At 31.9% G+C, this 17,500-nt stretch overlaps 1 long non-coding RNA gene across 2 annotated transcripts in view; it reads left to right on the plus strand.

Annotated features, from left to right (window-relative positions):
- The first annotated feature begins 2,899 nt into the window (after nucleotides 1-2,899).
- The window catches only part of LOC141377940 (uncharacterized), a 103,332-nt gene continuing 88,731 nt past the window's right edge, over nucleotides 2,900-17,500 (plus strand). For both annotated transcript variants that reach the window (XR_012391133.1, XR_012391132.1), the window contains exon 1: nucleotides 2,900-3,088. This is a non-coding gene — a long non-coding RNA (uncharacterized lncRNA). The remainder of the gene's footprint in view (nucleotides 3,089-17,500) is intronic.

Genomic DNA, 17,500 nt, shown 5'->3' on the forward strand with positions numbered 1-17,500 from the left:
GCTATTAAATTGAATACAGCTGAACTGTTTGCTAATTTACTTGCTGATAATGTATAATATTTAATTTTTCTTTTGTAAATAATAATAAAACATATTACTGACCATTTAACTGTTTATTTACAGTGAAACAGCTCCAAATGAGCATATTTAGTAATTTGGGGATTTTTTAAAGGGGGTCAGGAGAATCTCTTATTATGTTTTTTATTTTATTTTATTTTTTTTATTATTAAGTGCCATGTCAGCAACCAGGACTATCTTCATGGCAGGAATATTTCAACAATAAATATACAATTTAAAAATCAACAAACAAAATAAAACATAAATTAAATAAGATTTTTTGTGTTAATACATGATAAAAATTCTAAAATCTTTTCTGGTTTCACTTTGTCAAAAATGTCCTTAAAAGAGTTCATTTCATAAAAAGTCCTTCTGGAATCAGTAAAAGCAGGACAGTCCAGTAAAATATGTTTTAGTGTAAGATGAGTTTTGCAGCACAAACACTGAGTAGGGTTTTCACCTTGGAGCAAAAAACCATGTGTAATTCTCGTATGCCCAATACGACATCTGGTAAAAACTACTTGATCAAATCAATTCTTAAAATGTCTTAAAATTCTGTGTGAAACTTCAGGTTGGATTTCATGTAATTTATTGTTTTCTAATTCATCCCATTCCTTTTGCCACTTGTTTAAAATGTAAGCGTTGATAAAAGGTTTCATCTCTGACAGAGGAATTTGGCATTTGTTCTCTTATTATGGTAAGCATATCCCTTATTTTCACATCCCAATGTTGACAGGTATGCTATAGACGCATAAAGCTTTACTGGAAAGGACATGAATACGTTCATGAATACGGCTGTTTTTATATTAATTTCAACTAACTGTTTATCCAAAATAATACGAAAGCATTATTCTCCTAAACAGTTCTTGCAGTTATATCACATTTGAGATCAGCTCTGTAGCTGCTACTTTCACTTTTTATAGCTGTGACGGCAGGCACTCTACCAACAACCTGTGGTGTTATTTCAATGACAAATGTACGATCGCAGTATTACTAGTCGAGACCGTATTCACGAAACCTTAAAGGGTTAAACAAATGACGCACAAACAGCACTACTACGGTTACAGAGAAGTTTGCACTGTTATAATTCACGTACCTTTTAATACGTTTTGGTGCAATTATAATCCGCTATTAACAAAACTTGACTGAATGTTTTGAATTAAAAGCTGTAATGTAGCTGTGGCGGGATCAATTTTGGCGTGGTGCTCCGCCATAGAAGAATGAATGTAGCGGAAACCATGTTGTATGTTTACAGTTGGGGTCAAATTATGTTATGAGAATAACTTAAAAAAAAAGTTATTTATTTATTATTTATTAATTAATTATTTTGCCAAAATAAGAGGCATGACACAAACGGTGTGTTTGTGACCTGAATATATTTCAGATAAAATAGAAAATAATATTTGGATTTAAATAATCCCCAATTTTATGTACTTGATTATAAAGATCCTTAACCCTGTTAAAACTAACACATTAACAAATAGTCAGAATATTCACATTTTTTGGAACTGAAATGTTTATTAATCCTATTATCAAGATCCATTTTTATACCATATTCATGTTTTTATAAATTTATTATGTATCTTATTGATACATCAGACCCTTTGGTATGTTTTTTTTTTTTAGCTCAAAATTATTTTAATTTTAGTTACAAAAACGTTTGCCCAAAACATTTTGATAAAGTAGAACATTACAGGGAGTTTTTCTCAGTTTATTTGCTTTTTTTAACACTACAACATTTTACAGTCTTTTTTTTACTTCACTTTGTGACAGGTGTAGATGCAGTTTCAGTCAATTATTCATGTAAAGACAGACCTTGCACCTCTCACAGTATGCATGTGAGAAATTACTGCATTTTTAAGTACTTATGTCCTTTAGGACTCCCATATCTATCATTTTGTTTTGACAAATGCAGTACAAAAAGTACAAAAGCAAGGCAAGTCAAAATGCTATAATCATTTGGTGAGGAAAATGAAATGGAGAAGAAATTTGTGATGGGATGAGATGTCATTACTTGTGACTTAACATGCTTAACGTATTTATACTTTTACAACTTCATACTATTTCAGTTGTGTTTAGAACTGCGAAATGTATTTGTTTGAAGCATACAGATGAGGAAAAAGTATACTCAATTTATTGATGGAAATATTTTGCCACTGTCACTTTCCTGTTAGAAAATATAGTTGGATTGGTGGTGGTGGGTTTAAAACTTGAACCTGCATACCCCTCAGTAAATGTGCAGTTGTGCCCCTGGACAAATATTTATCTATAAAGATTCATTTTAATACCATTTGCTAAGTTAAAAATGTACTCTTACCTGATTTTGTCCTATTTTTTTCTTATTACTAGTCAACTTGTTATCATCATTCGTTTAGAGATTAACCACACCTGTTATGAAAAGCAGAAATTGGCACATGATCACATGACTACACTTTTTTTAGTACTCTAAATGTTTTTATTCCTATCTGACCAATTAGTACAGCCTAAAACATGACAATACTGATCATTTTTAGCAGCAATAATCAGCAAAATCTGAATTTCTTTGGCTTCAGTATCATTGTTTACGTTCAGCTCTCCAATATGGCGAAGTGATCACATCAATACACTTTAACGTTATTAGACAAATATATAATTTTCTAGCTTTCTATACGATTTGCCAAGTTAAAAATGTACACTTACCTGCTTTTTTTCTGACTTTGCCTCATCGCTACAGTCAATCTGTTGTCCTTCTCCTTATTTCTGTATTTTGGCGTTTAGCACACCTGTTATGAAAAGCGGAAATTGGTCACATGACCGCGCTTTTTCGTCATTATAAAGAGCGCGTGAACGGCTTTGACTGTTTGAAAGAAACGTAAGAAAGTGAAACGACCGCTAAATATGACTGAGAACAGCACAATTCAGTTACAATTATTAAAAAAATAAGACTGTATTGAACAAATCCATCAACATCACTCATCATTATGGATTAAAAACTCCTTTGGATGATATTTCCTCGACAACTGACGCACATTTACGTCAGAAACAACAACAGGTTAGTGCACATTAATTATTAATTCAGCCCTGTTTGTGTTTGTACTTCGACACGAATCTTTATTTATATATCACGAATTAATCATCACATTTTGCAGATTAAGAATAACGTACATTAAATGGCATCTAGAGAACTAGGTAACAGAAAGCCACATAAAAGTACACAAACCTGCAGCCTGAGCGCGGGAATCCTCTTGTTAATTAAACACCTTATAAACGCTGAAACAATAAATACTCAAGCTCAAAGTCCTGAAAAAATACATGTGGTAACAGCACAAATAATTTTAATATGTGAAGTGGATGTTTAATAGAAAAAAAGCAGAACTATGTAAATAAGGTTTTAGATAAAATACAAGTATGTAGCTGTGATTATAATCTAGTAAAATGTAATAGTATATATTTTAATGCAAAAATAATAATGTAATATCTATAGTTTAAATGTTTAATATATTATTATACTTATAAATAAAATGTTAAATATTATAAATGCATTACATTATAAATATTGTTTCAATTAATTAATTTAAATTTAATATAAAATGTACAATTAAAACATTTCTCTATATAGTTTATTATAATATAAAATACAATTATTAATTTGTTAATTTAATCAAATAACATGTTTTAAGATTGCAATAGGCTTGTATATTTTATTGTATATTTTTGTGATTTTTAAACTGGTTTATAATTTATATAGAGCAATATTTTATGCGTTTATGAAATTACAAAAGCGTGTTTATTATGTTAGGTTTTATAGTGTTTTCTGATATTTATAGTGTTTTATGTTCTTGCTGGTTGTCGATGTAACGTAACTGCGTTCTGCGTTACTTCTACGGGATGTTATGAATGACAAAATAAAGGAAACTGAACTGAAACCGAAACTATAAAATACTATCTTCAAAACAAAATGTCCATAGCATGTTTTAAAATCTGTTAAAAGTCAAGAAAATAACATTTATGGTGCATGTAAATGATTTGTTTTGATTTCATAATTAGATGTATACTTTTATAAAAACCCTCAGTCTTTCGTGTTGACATTCAGAGCACAGAAACTCTCCGTAACCTTGCCGTTGTCACTCTTGTTTACACCTTGATGTGTGAATGTAAGCGTATGCAGCCTTTTAAAGCAGAACTGGCTGCTGTGGATGTTTGAATGTGCTCTTCTGTCATGTAGAGTTTGTTTGGCCTAAAGGACATTATAGGTGACAGTGAAGTCTGGGCTGTTTTTATCAAAGGTTAAACTCACAAAACCATTAAACTAACATGGCAAATTAGGATTTTAAATATAAAACTTGCACTGTAAAAACATCATTAGTTGACTTCTCTTCAAAAAGTAAACTTGTTGCCTTATAATTATAAAGTAAACGGACTATGTGCATAATTATAAAAGCTACTGTAAGTCAATGGGTTAACTTATTTTATACATATATATATATATATATATATATATATATATATATATATATATATATATATATATATATATATGTATGTGTATATATGTATGTGTATATATATATATATATATATATATATATATATATATATATATATATATATATATATATATATATATATATATATATATATATATATATATGTATATATATATGTATATATATATGTGTAAAATAATAAATATAATATATATATTTAATTTAATGTCAACTTGAGGCAATCTGTTTACTCACTTTTGTTAAGTAACTAATCATTTTTAACAGTTTAGTCATTTATTAATGTGAAAAACCCACAAGAATAACAACAATACTTTTAGAATTGAACGATAATTGGATCTACAAAATGTTTTAAGTAATTGAAAACTATTTATATGCTCTTCATTTAAACAAATAATTAAGTCAAACATTTCTAAATTTACTTGTATTTGTTTGTTCAGCCTATATAAATAGTTTGCAACCACTTGTCTCGTGCAATTTAGTGAATCTAATGATTTTTTTCCAGTGCTGTTGGTAGATGGTTATCAGTTCTGTAGGGCAGTGGTTCCCAACCTTTTTTTTAGCTTGAGACCCCCTTTTCCCCCAGAAAATATTGTAAGGCCGCCCCTCAACGTTTAATGATGTTATCGGTCATATAAGTTTGCAGTAAGGATGACAAAAAAGGTGGTTTTCAAACAAAAAGCAAAACATCAGTAGACTATTTGTAACTGGAAAACGTAAGCCTTCGGCCTTTAAATTTGCCCTATTTGAAATTCAACAGGCGAGGCAGTGGCGCAGTAGGTAGTGCTGTCGCCTCACAGCAAGAAGGTCGTTGGTTCGAGCCTCGGCTCAGTTGGCGTTTCTGTGTGGAGTTTGCATGTTCTCCCTGCCTTCGCGTGGGTTTCCTCCGGGTGCTCCGGTTTCCCCCACAGTCCAAAGACATGCAGTACAGGTGAATTGGGGTAGGCTAAATTGTCCGTAGTGTATGAATGTGTGTGTGGATGTTTCCCAGAGATGGGTTGTGGCTGGAAGGGCATCCGCTGCGTAAAAACTTGCTGGATAAGTTGGTGGTACATTCCGTTGTGGCGACCACGGATTAATAAAGGGACTAAGCCGACAAGAAAATGAATGAATGAATGAATGAATGAAATTCAACAACAAAAATAGCAGTAATCACACAGGTGCATAAGAGAATATAGTATAGGTTATTACAATTTATTGCTTGCATATAATTTGTTATGCTTTATCAATCCGTGTGAGGATTGCTGCTGGCAGTGAGTAATAATTTGGAGAAATTTTTTTACGTGGAGAAATCTTTGACAGGCAAGATGCATATCATCCTCACGTCGTGCACAAAGCTGATCCCTCACGTCTTCTGACATTGTTCAGATGCAACGTTTGACTTAATTGATAATGGTATTTTTGCCATGTTGTATTGATTTATCCTCTCCAAATAATTCCTTGACAATCTCTATTTCATATGGCGAAATCAAATTTTCTGCAATTGTATGTTGTTTCTTTGGTTTGGTGATTTATTTTTATTTTTTCAGCAACTGTGTAAAATATTTTTGAAAGTGTCTTGTCAGCAGCTCTGTCCCTCATTTAATTTTTGGGTGTGTGTTAAATATTTTGCCTTGCGCTATAAAAATTCTCTCGGCTTGTCACGGTATTGAGGATTATGTCTGCAAATGTCTTATTAATTTGGTCGGCCCCATGCATTCGTTATTAGCAAGATCTTTGGTGCAGATAATGCACAGTGGATTTGCTTCATGAAAATTGAATAAAACTATACTTCAGGTAACTATCTTGGTATCTCCTGCATTTCATGTTTCCAATATTGTTAGCTTTGCGACCTGAAATGTGTCCCTAACTGATTCCAGTATGCTTGGGTCGTTACTATTAGCTGCTGAAGGTGAATAAGTGAGAATTATGGAAACTGTGTTCATCTTTCAGTTCACCTACTGAAAGCTGCGTCGGGTTTGCTGGCCTCATTCATCGCGCAGTAGGGTCGGGCGATGTCGACCAATTTGGCATCATACAGTGTCTAATGTGAAACATTGCGATGGACAATGGCATCATCACCTTTAAGGGTTAAACAAATAACGCACAGCCCTACAGTGATTACAGAAAAGTTTGTGCTGTTATAATTCACTTACCTTTTATTAAATTTTGATGCGATTGTAACCCGCTATAAAAAAACAACAGCGCCTGAATGTTTTGAATAAGAAGCTGTAACGTTAATGTAGCCGTAGCAGGATGAGTTTTGTTGTGGCGCTGCGCCATGGAAGAATAAATGTAGCAGAAACCATGCATCCTGAATATGAGTAACACTCTGAATAGCCCTTAAAGACACTCTAAAATAGGCATGGGCCGGTATAAGATTGTATGGTAACCTTGGATAAAAGTTTCACAGTATTGTGGTTTACTGCTCTAAAATATTTTCTTTTTAAATGTCTGGGCAAAAAACAAACACTTTTCCCCCCTTTGAACACAATACATTTTATTTTTGAGAAACATTAGAATATTTTGCAGGGCTCCAAATTAACTTTATTACTTGGTTGCACCGGTGCTCCCAACCTGAAATATTTAGGAGCACCAGAAAAAATTTAGGAGCACTAGAAAAAATTTAGGAGCACTAGAAAAAATTTAGGAGCACCCACCAAAAATGAATGATATATTTGACAAGTTGTATATTAAGGGATTTATTGTATTTGAAAACAACATCAATTGGGACTAACAAAACCCAGAAACAACTACCTAACTAATGCTGTGATGACTTAATATTTGTGCAATAATTACAAAACGAATGTTGAATAATTATAAAATATTAATGATGATGATAAAAAATGACAATAATACTAATAATGAATTCTATTTCTCATTATCATGCTGCCTTGAATGTGCTTTAATGTCAGTTATCTGCTATTTAAAGTCCTGCTGTTAATTTATGAAAAATAACTTGATGACAAATGAAGCATTGTAGTAAGAAATATTTATTTTCTACTATTGTTTTTTTATGCATGTCAATTTAATAAATATTTCTGCTACAAAACAAACAAAAATAATATAATAACTCATTCAATTCAATGCTGAAAGCTGCAAAGCAGTCATCAGTAATTAAATAAAAAAATAATGTACACCTCAAGAAAGAACGGACAAAAGAAAGGAAGAAAATTCTCACTTATAATAGTTTTGGTTTCAGTTTGTGTCGTTTTAATGCTCAGCCTTGTTATACGCTGAATTACATCTTTCTGTGTTTGCGGAAAAGCATGCGAGCAGCCGGACCAATATGAGGAGGGCAGAGCAGGATTCTCCCGATGACCACCGGCGCAATACTGATCTTTGTTATAACCTGCATCAGTGTAAACTCAGTAAGGCAAGCTTCTTTGGTGATGGTGTTTTAGCGGACATTTGCGCTGTTGCAGCCTGATCTCACGAGGAAACGTATGAAAATGTTACGAATTGCTGTGAGATTGTGTTGGCTGAACACACAGTGCATGCAACGCATCGAGAGTCAGTGTACTTTTCACTCTTCAGCCGTTTGCATTCCCCGCGGTCACAAAAGCTCCCTCCCTGTCATCTGACAGCGGAAAGTCTTGAGGGATTGACAGCTAATATGAACCAATATAGTGGCAGGGAAGAGCGATTCAGCACGTTTTTAGAAAAAAAAAAAAAAACAGGTCGCACTACAACCATTATATGCAGCCGCACGAATGCTCCCAATATATATTATGAGGTCGCATAGCTTAAATTTCGGGCGCATATGCGACCAAAATGGTCGCAATTTCGAGCCCTGTTTTGGAGCAGTAACATGCAGGCTAAATTTATTAAAATGACCTGCTGTCTTCATTAGTTTCAAAAACACAGATTTAAATACAGTAAATTAATTTAAAATGGCATCTTTGAACATCTTTTCTGCTGGAGACGCAGAGTAATTTCACTCATACCCTAGGAATGGTACAGCAGAAAATTTTGGCAGTTTTAAAACCTTGACGTCTCAAAACCGCTGTATACCTTGAAAACAGTTGTCGTCCCATGCCTACTCTAAAAGTTTAATTAATAAATAATAATTCACTTTATTAACTGCCCACATATCAGTATTATGCATGTTCGTTATCATATTTAGAGTTATGAAATATCAGCGGATGTCTAGTATTCACCCTTTGAATCTTGATCCGATTCTTTTTAACCCACAGACGTGCATGTGAGTAATGATCGCCTGCTATTATATGAATTCTCAATTTCATGCAGAGCTTAGTTATGCCCCAGTTCTCCGCCAAAGTAAATGAATGATAAACCAATTAGGACACTTTTAGTGTGGTGTGTGTGTGTGTGTGTGTGTGTGTGTGTGTGTGTGTGTGTGTGTGTGTGTGTGTGTGTGTGTGTGTGTGTGTGTGTGTGTGTGTTTGTGTGCATGCATGCATGCATGTGGAGTCAAGAAGTTCAGCTCTCTGACTTTATATGAATGTTAATAGCTGTGCTTTTGTGATCATCTTTAATATTCAGAGACATTCTAGCAACATTTTTTTTTTTATTTGCATGGACACGAGTGGGCAAAATGGATTTCGGTATCAATGTTGTACCATTGTTGCATGTAATTGTTTCTTAAATAGGTATTGAGTATTCAGTAGGTGCATGTTCAGTTGATTTGCGCTATATTTTATATACTGTATTGTATTATATTTGTGAATATTTATTTGAAATATTTTAAAATGTATTATTGAATTGCATTTTTTCTTTTAAATTCTTGTATAATAATTGTTTTATTCAATTTTGTTAAACAATATTTAAATAAAATTATATATTATAATTAAATTGGAAATATATGTATTTAATACTGTATTTAATTATTTATTTTTAATAATTTAAATAATATAAATGTAAATAATAGATATGTTAATTTATTATTAATTTGAAATAGTTTTTTAAAAGTTTTTATTCATTTTTTAATTGTTTTTGTTAAATACTATTTTTAGTTATAATGCAAATGTATCATTTAATTGGAATTATATTATTAAATTTGTTTTCAATGTTTTTTACAATTTATTTCAGGGTAGATACAGTCTACCCATATGTTAATTTTAGTGGATTATATTAGCTAGTTATGGTAAGAGCTTGATTGGAAACCTGTTGAGGCTAAATTTATTCTTGCACGAAATACATATATGATTTTGAAAGTCATTTGCAATATTTTTTTTACAGTGTATTGTTTACTTTGCTAGAGCTCAAGAACAAAGTGCTCCAAGAAATGAGCCAAATCTGGCAAAACGGAGCAACTGGGGATGAGAGGCATTCAGAATTTTTGCATTATGAGCGATGCAGACACTGTATTAATATTATTATATACTTTGTTTTTAATGTTTGCATTTAAAGATATACATACACCATATTTATATTATTATATTTGTTTTTAATTTTTGCATTTCAAGACATGCATACACTGTATTAATATTTTATTTGTTTGGATCTTTCACATTGAGACATTCATTCACTGTATTAATAATATATTTGTTTAGATTTTTTACATTTAAGAGCTGCTTGCACTATGAATATTATTATTATTTTTTTTGCATATTTAGAGATGATACTATAATAATATTATATTTGTTTAGATTTTTGCAGTTTTAGAGATGCATACTGTATTATATTTTAGATTTTTTTTACATTGAGAGAGGCGTACTCTTATATTTCTTTCAAATATTTAGCTTTTTGAGAGCTGCATTCACTAATATTATTGTTTGTTTATTTTTGCATTTTGACAGATGCATACACTTTATTAATATTATATTTGTTTAAATTCTTTGCATTTTGAGAGGTGCGTCTACTCTACTAATATTAATTTTTTTTTATTTTTGCATTTTAAAATATGCATATACTATCAAAACTGTTTTAAATTTTTGCGACATGCATACACTGTATTAATATTATTATATTTGTTTAGAATTTTTGTATTTTGAAATGTATGCACCATATTACTATTATGTTTGCTTTGAATTTTTGCATTTTGAGAGATGCATACTGTATTGATGTTCTAATTGTTAAACTTTTGCATTTTGAGAGATGCATACACTATTAAAATTATATTTTAATTTGTTTGCATTTTAAGAGGCATAGCGTGTTAATATAGTATTTGTTTTGGATTTTTGCATTGAGATGCATACACTACATCAATATTATTGTTTGTTTAGAATTTTTGTATTTTGGGAAGTATGCACCTTAATAAAATATGTTTGTTTTGAATTTTTAGAGATGCATACTGTAATGTTATATTTGCTTTGAACTTTTGCATTTTGAGAGATGCATACACTATTAATTTTATATTTTAGATTTGATGTCTGCATTTTAAGGGGCATAGTGTATTAATATTATATTTGTTTTAGATTTTTGCATTGAGATGCATACACTACTACATTAATATTATTGTTTGTTTTGAATTTTTGCATTTTAAGATGCATAAACTCTATTAATATTTTATTTGTTTAGAATTTTTGCGCTTCAAGATGCATACACAATCAATAGTATTATTATTAATTTTTTTGCATTTTGAGAGATGCAAACACTGCAATAATATTTTATTTGTTTAGAATTTTTGCATGTTGAGAGATTCAAACACTATTAGTTGTATATTTGTTTAGATTTTTGCATTTTTCAAAATATGCATGCACTCAATATTATATATTTTTAGTTGTTGTTTATTGGGAGGTGTATACGTTGTAATAATATATTGTTTAAATTTTTTGCAGTTTGAGAGTTGCGTAAACTATTAATATTATTGTTTATATTGTTGGCTTTTCGACAGTTGCATACGCTGTATTAATATCAATTTGTTTGTATTTTTTGCATTTGAGAGATGCATGCACTTTAATATTACATTTGCTGTGATTTTTTGCATTTCAAAATCTGCATCCATTATAAGTATTATATTTGTTTTTTAATTGTTGCATTTTGAGAGACCCATACGCTCTATTATTATTATGATTGTTGCTTTTGAGATCCGCACACATTGTGTTATATTTGTTTAGATTTTTGCAGTTTGAGAGATGCATGCTTTATTATTATTATTATTATTATTATTATTATTATAAATTTGAGATTTTTTTGCATTTTGAGAGATGCATACACTTAATATTAATATATTTGTTTATAATTTTTACATTTTGAGATGCATATACTGTATTATTATTATTATTATTTGTTTATTTTTGCATTTTGAGAGATGCATACTTTGTATTAATATTATATTAGATTTTTTTGCATTTTTAGAAATACATAATAATGTTATATTTGTTCAGAATTATTGCTAAGAGATGCATACACTATATTAATATTATTGTTTAGAATTTTTGCTTTGAGAGATGCATAAACTTAATATTAATATATTTTTACATATTTGCATTTTAACAATGCATATGCTCTATTTTATTTTGAAGTTTTGCATTTTGAGAAATGCATACACCATAATAATACTATTATATTGCCTTGAATTATTGCATTTTGTGAGCTGCACACACTTAATTTTATTGTATTTGTTTATATATTTACATTTTAAAAGATGCATACACATTATTATATTTGTTTTGAATATCTGCTGCATATTAGGAGATGCATAAACTCAATGTCATTTTTTTTTTAGTTTTTGCATTTTAAGAGATGCATACACAGTATCTATGTTATTATATTTGTTTTGAACTTTGCATGTTCTTCCAATGCGATGCACGTACAATAGTGTTTATATTTTATCAGTCCGTACAAGCGGCATGCTGTTAGCTCTCAGTTATCGCCTAGAAAAAGTGCTCTGCCTTTTGACTTCTGTCTTTATGAATTCAACAACCCCAATGCAATGCAGTTTGTTATCCGCTACAATATCTGTAAATTGACTGTGGCAGCATTTACAGGCTGGAGTCAGTTTTGCACATCTGACACGCTGCACTTTTTCCCTCATTCTTCTCTGTTAAAGCGGCTTCAGTTCAGTCAGGTGCATGGAGATCATGAGCGGACGGCTATAAATCTCCATTGGCTCCAATCCAGATCTCAGTCATAGATGTGTGTTTGACAGCTCTGCTAACAGACATGTGCTAGAAACACAGCGCTGCGTGTGTGTGTGTGTTTGTTTTCAGGCTCACAGCAATCCATCAGTGATACGACTGCTCATTCATCCTTGTCAGAGCTGAAATGAATTTGAAAAGTGCATCACAACTGTAAAACAAACAGAGGCAGAAGCACTGAGAAATACAGCAAAGAAAGTTCTGATAAGATGTTCTCTGTTTGTGTGGTGAACTGACGGATCACTGTGGCTGAGCTGCTTGATTTGTTTGTGTTGTGACACTGCATTATCACACAAGTTCCTTTGTATACAGCTGGATTTGAAGACAAAAGTATTCGCCCTCCTGTGAATTTTGTATTCCTTTTCAAACGTTTTCCCAAGTGATGTTTAACAGAGCAAGGACATTTTCACTGTATTTCATAATACATTTTGTGTTCTGGATAAACACTTACTTGCACCTTACTAGTACCGTGTTGGACCCTCTTTTGCCTTCAAAACTGCCTTGATCCTTCGTGGCAGAGATTCAACAAGCTACTGGAAATGTTCCTCAGATTTTGCTCCATATTGACATGATAGCATTACACAGTTGCTGCAGATTTGTCGGCTGCACAGTTCCACCCGTTCCCGTTCCACCACATCCCAAAGATGCTCTATTGGATTGAGCTCTGGTGACTGTGGAGGGCATTTGAGTACAGTGAGCTCATTGTCATGTTCAAGAAACCAGTCTGAGATGATTCACGCTTTGACATGGTGCGTTATCCTGCTGGAAGTAGCCATCAGAAGATGGAGACACTGTGCTCATAAAGGGATGGACATGGTCAGCAGCAATACTCAGGTAGGCTGTGGCGTTGACGCGATGTTCAATTGATACTAATGGACCCAAAGTAGGATAGCATTTTCAACCGGGAAACATTATTAAAGGTCAGGCCAAAGTGAGGGGGGGGGGGGTCTTCTGCTGCTGTAGCCCATCCGCCTCAAGGTTGGACGTGTTGTGTGTTCAGAGATGCTCTTCTGCAGAGCTCGGTTGTAACGAGTGTTTATTTGAGTTACTGTTGCCTTTCTATTAGCTGGAACCAGTCTGGCCATTCTCCTCTGACCTCTGGCATCAGCAAGGCATTTGCGGCCACAGAACTGCCGCTCACTGGATATTTCCTCTTTTTCAGACCGTTTTCTGAAACCCTAGAAATGGTTGTACGTGAAAAACTCAGTAGACCAGCAGTTTCTGAAATACTCAAACCAGCTCGTCTGGCAGCAACAACCATGCTACTGTACATTCAAAGTCATTTAAATCCCCTTTCTTCCCCATTCCGATGCTCACTTTGAGCTGCAGCAGATCGTCTTGACCATGTCTACATGCATAAATGCATTGAGTTGCTGCCATGTGATTGGCTAATTAGAAATTTGCGTTGAAAAGCAATTGGACAGGTGTACCTAATAAAGTGGCCGGTGAGTATAGATTAGTTTCCATGAATAAAAGCAGTTTTGATGTTTAAAAAAATGATTAAAATCAATATTTGTGGGAAGTCCAGATCAAAGAATGGGTTTTAAGTCCCAGATCTATTCAGAATAGAAAAAGAGGATGAGTAGATCTGTCGCAATAATCAATATAAATAAAGTAAAAAAAAAAAAAAAAAAAAAAAAAAAAAATAATAATATATATATATATATATATATATATATATATATATATATATATATATATATATATATATATATATATATATATATATATATATATATATATATATGACTTTTCGCACAACACATAACCTGACCTCAATAATTGTTGGTGATGCGATTTATATCGCCCATACTTAATAACCAATGTCAGCAATGTTGTAGCTGATTGCGCAGCTTTTATCATCTTGTCCGTTTTCTGTTGGAGGTAGGTAGTCACAACGCAAAATATGCAATGTTGAGTCTGAATTATAGTTGAACAGGAGCTACAGAATTGTATTTAATTATAAATTTATACGAAATGTATGATTTATACAAAATTAAAATCTTCCTTTAGAAAATTATTTTACTTTAATGTCAAGAAATAACCAGCTGAATATAATTAAATATTTAAAATAAGATATTCAATACTAACTTAGTTAAGCGTCAAAACAATCTTAGCTGCTGTTGCAGACGATGCTAAATTTATAAATGTAATATTATAGTCTTTACTACAACAACAACACATTATTGTATTTTTTTTGGTCTCATTTTCAATTAATAAGTCAATTGATCACTCATAAAACCTTCATGTTTCCTATATTAGATGAGTCTCTTTTGACGAATTATTCAAAGACACATTTTTAATGGTTGTTTGTTGCCACCTAATGGCTGAACAATGTAATTGAAATAAATATCATATTAATTTCTGAAGTAGTCAGTCAAGCTACTTATTTAAATAACAACATCATGGAACATATTGGTGCTATGAAATAAAATCATGCCTACAGTGAAATCTGATCTTATGTGCAAAATTTTCACTGTCAATAACTGTGGCTGAGTTGCTTGATTATTTTACTGTGACCAAGCGTAAAGTATCATTACACCGTTCTTTGTACACAGTTCGATATGCATGTAACCGCATAAATGCAGAACGTTCATGTGAAGTAATCTCCTGTATCCCCACAGCTTGATCAGCATATTATTATAGATAAACGCCACACACCTTTAAGATGTGCTTGGCTTTCAGCTCCTAAAACAAGTGAAAAATGCCACAAACATGCATGAAATGAGGAACCAAAGCCAAAATGCAAATGTAATTTTTATTTTTATTTTTTTCTTGAGATGTTTTTTTTGTTTGCTGCCATCGGTGACAGAAATTCTACCAGCTTCATTTACATCAGATGACTCCTGCAGAACCTCCTCTGTAAACACCGCGTGATTTGCATAAGCATGAATTAAATGGCAAGTAATTACCAAAAGCAGATATTTACTCATTAGAATTACATATCACTGCATTTTAATAATTACACCTTGCAGTCTTAGATTTGGACAGCGTGGGAATGCAAATTCTGTCTTTCTTTGTATCTCTCTCTCTTTCTACATGTTGTAATACCGTATAATAATGTTGTATTTTCCAATCTGAGCTTTTTTTTTTGTCATTGTTATCATGTGTGTCATTTTATCTGTCTCAGTAATTTTAGTCATTATTAGACCTTGATTTATTGTACTAATAAAAACTAAACGTTATTAAATTTGAATGTTAGTGTAACGAATGTGTAAAAAATGAATGTTTGTAAAATTTATTATTATTTATTTATTTATTTATTTATTTATTTATTTATTTATTATTATTATTATCATCATTATTATTATTATTATTAAATATTATTAATATTTTTATTATTATTATTTTTTAAATATTATTATTATTTATTATTTATTATGATTATTATTATTAATTTATTTATTATTATTATCATTATTATTATTTTTAAATATTATTAATATTTTATTGTTATTTTTAAATATTATTATTATTATTTATTATTTATGATTATTATTATTTATTTTTTAAAATATGATTAATATTTATTATTAGTAGTAGTAGTAGTAGTAGTATTGTTGTTATATTAAAGGTGCAGAATGCAAATTTGACACCCAGTGGTTGAACTAGGTATTGCACACCTGCTTCAAAATACATGCAAGAGCAGGTTGCCAGATAGAGGACCAACAGGAGCGTGCCTGATTGTTGAGCCTAAAGTCTGGTTTAAGGCTGATTTAAATCGTGTTCTAAATAAAAGCAATAGCACACGATAGAAGGAATATTTTCCATATTAACAGAAGTTTTTGTCCTAACCAACACCTGAAATTGATATTTTAGAAACAGCTTCTATTTCTATTTCTCACAGAAAACAGAATATGATCACCTCAGGTACACCTCTTGCATTTTATTCAGTGTTAAATGCTAATAATGTGAATCTGAATGCCATTTTTTAGGACATTTATTGCCATACTAAAAGCAACAGATCTGATCAGATCTTGGAAAGTTCACCTCAGATCTTTGAAGAACTCCATGTAATGATCCAGCACTTATCACGTAGTGCAGGAGTGGCCAACCCTGTTCCTGGAGAGCCACCTTCATGCAGATTTCAGTTGCTACCCATATCAAACACACCTGATAATTAGGACCTGATAATTACAGGCAGGTGTGTTTGATATTGCAACTGAAATCTGCAGGAAGGTGGCTCTCCAGGAACAGGGTTGGCCACCCCTGACGTAGTGTGCTGTTCGGACACGGGGTTACAATGTAACCGGCTCACCTAATGTTTACATTCGTAATATTTATATTTTTTGCTAATTAATAACCGCCTCATGTGGAACATTACACCCTCAAGTCACATTTCGGTCACGGACACATGCTTTGAGAGACTTCATGACTGATTGAATGGGTTTCCAGCAAGGCAACCAAGGGTGCTAAAATATAATTGGCTAACCTGGCAGTGGGCGGGTTAAATCATCAAAAAAGAGACAACCATTCCAGCACGTAATGCACTTTTTCAAAGCAGAATATTTGACTTCAGCATTGTTTTTTAGATAAACAAGAATGTTCACTGAGCATGTTTCTGAAAATCTGCAAGCATATTATGGTGTTTTTATGCTTTAGACGAATCAAAGACTCACATGCAACACCTTTTATGTATTAATCTCTAAATATTATTGATTAATAATGTTTATTATAAAAATATTTTCCAGTCGGCGCCTGTGGTGTAGTGGTTAGTGCGCTGACACATGCACTCCGGTGTTTGCGGCGACCCGAGTTCGATTCCGCCTTGTAGTCCTATGCCAATCCCAATGCTTTCCTGTCAGTTCTCTCTACTTTCCTATCCAAATAAAGGTAAAAACCCTGAAAAAATAATTATAAAAAATAAATAAATAAATTCCAAAGTACAACTTTGTCATTGTCTAAGTGTGATTTTTTTTTTTTTTTTTTTTTTTT

The sequence above is a fragment of the Danio rerio genome, chromosome 15 (assembly GCF_049306965.1).
Source record: "Danio rerio strain Tuebingen ecotype United States chromosome 15, GRCz12tu, whole genome shotgun sequence".
Classification (NCBI taxonomy): domain Eukaryota; kingdom Metazoa; phylum Chordata; class Actinopteri; order Cypriniformes; family Danionidae; genus Danio; species Danio rerio.